This window comes from Megascapheus bottae, chromosome X, assembly GCF_031878675.1.
Source record: "Megascapheus bottae isolate mThoBot1 chromosome X, mThoBot2.hap1, whole genome shotgun sequence".
In the NCBI taxonomy this organism is placed as follows: domain Eukaryota; kingdom Metazoa; phylum Chordata; class Mammalia; order Rodentia; family Geomyidae; genus Megascapheus; species Megascapheus bottae.
The window spans coordinates 85,135,843-85,138,021 of NC_143547.1; the positions used below are offsets into that span (position 1 = coordinate 85,135,843).

The 2,179-nt window shown below is 34.5% G+C and overlaps 1 non-coding gene across 1 annotated transcript; it reads left to right on the forward strand.

The window, feature by feature from the left end:
- Nucleotides 1-793: 793 nt before the first annotated feature.
- On the forward strand, nt 794-955 carry LOC150041483 (U1 spliceosomal RNA). Its single transcript, XR_016534004.1, has one exon. It is a non-coding gene; the product is annotated as a U1 spliceosomal RNA (small nuclear RNA).
- The last annotated feature ends 1,224 nt before the right edge of the window (nt 956-2,179 follow it).

A 2,179-nucleotide genomic window follows, 5' to 3' on the forward strand; every position in this document is an offset into this window, starting at 1 on the left:
ACAATGGCTCTTGCCTGTAATCCTAACTACTTAGGAGGCTGAGATCTGAGGATCACGGTTCAAAAACACGTTTTAACCAATGATCTATCATTAAAACAATAACATATGAGGAAAATAATTTGCAATACTTTCCCTTAGATAACAGCAGTAACTCTATATAAAACGTAGCAAGTCTGGCTTGATGGCCTTTTAAACAGAAAAGAGATGGAATTTTTGTGTTAGCACAATTTGTTACTACAGTGAAATGTTGATGTAAAAAATGTCATGGTCTTAAAAGCATAAATAAATGGAAAATAAGAATAATGCCAAAATTATATCTTCTATATTATGTTCAACTAAGTATCATACTTTGTTGGTGTCAATGACCTATCTAAATTTAGTGAAAATTATAGTAAAGTATACTAAATATTACAGAGCTCATGATTAGGACAAAACAAGGAAACTATTGCATAATATTCTTCAAATATATGAATTATTTTTGTGTGTAAAAAGCATTATAGTCATTTCATGTAGACTTACAGCGAGAATTAAACCCAACAAATAAATGGTTCTTGGTTCATTTTGACTCAGTAGGAAGAAAAATTTTAATGGTCCCTCATGTTGTCTAACAATAGCTGCATAGGTCAGGACCCTCAATGATGGGGACTTAAATTTCACGTTATTAATGGCTTCAATATTTTGTTTACAAATGGGCTATAGCCCTATTTTTGAGAAATATGACCTAATTGAACATAATACACTATAATATAGAATTTGAGGATACTATTAAAAATTCATTAAAAACAGGAACATAGTTCTTACCTGGCTGGGGAGATACCATGATCACTAAGATGGTTTTCCCAGGATGAGGCTTATCCATTGCACTCTGGATGTGCTGACCCTTGCAATTTCCCCAAATGTGGGTAACTCAGCTGCATAATTTGTGGTGGTGAAGGACTGCATTTGCACTCTCCCCTAAAAAAAATAAAAAGAAAAAAAAGGAAAAAAATAGGGACATAGGGCCAGGAGTTTGGCCTAGTGTTAGAGTGTGTACCTAGCATGCACGAAGACCCAAGTTCGAATCGTCAGTACCACAAGCCCGAAGTGGTGTTGAGGCTCAAATTGTAGAGCTCTAGCCTTGAGAACATCCAAAGACAGTGCTCAGGCCCTGAGCTCAATCCCAGGAATGGCAAAAAAATAGGTAAATAAACAGAATTGCAATAAATCCAAGTGTGTTACAATAACGAAATCTCTTAAACTCATTCATCAAACAATATCAACCCAAGGTATCAAAATAATGTACCTGAATAAAATCAGTCTTCAACAAAAGCCAAATAAACATACTGACATTTATAACAATTTTTAAATGACATTTATTTCAGTTTGGGGGTGTGAGAAAGGATTTTATTGGAAGTGTTGATTAATAGCAAATTGCTATGTTATTTAATATCTTGAAAATCTTCAGTTTATCTTAAATTTCTAATCTGTCCTACAGACATTCTTTGTACAAGGACCTTTTGGTATAACCACCAATCTTTGAGTTATTATAAAATAACTACTGACAGGGAAATTATTGAGAAGAAATTAGATGCTACTAGAGATGTTTTTAAAAAATATAGCTTTTGGTTTCTTTTCTCTAAGTTTGCAAAAGAAGAATTAATCGGGACCTGGAATTGAAACTTGAATAGTAACGTATTACTTATTCTCTTGATGTTTAGAAAGACTGATTCTGTTATTTTTCATTTTGGTTGGTTGTGGGACTTGAACTCTGGGCCTGGGCATTGTCCTTGAGATCTTCAGTTCAAGTCTAACACCCTACCCCTTGAGCCACAGCAGCACTACTTCTGCTTTTCTGTGGTTAATTGGAGATAAGAGTCTCGTGAACTTTATTGCCAGGGCTGGCTTTGAACTGAGATCCTCAGATCTCAGCCTCCTGAATAGCTAGGGTTGGAGGGATGAGGTACCATACCTGGCACAGTATGCCTACTTTTGTCTTACTGTTTTTTTTTCCTGATATATGGCATTTTTCAAATGTCCCATCTTCCTGATTTCAAAACTCTCACATATCTAGCAAGGTTGAATCTAATTTTCTCTATATGTTGTATCTCACTTCTATAGAATTCTTTAAGTGCTAGATATTTTTCATTATAACCATAAATGTCAAAGATTTTTGGGAGACTTATTCCAAAAGACTGTCCAA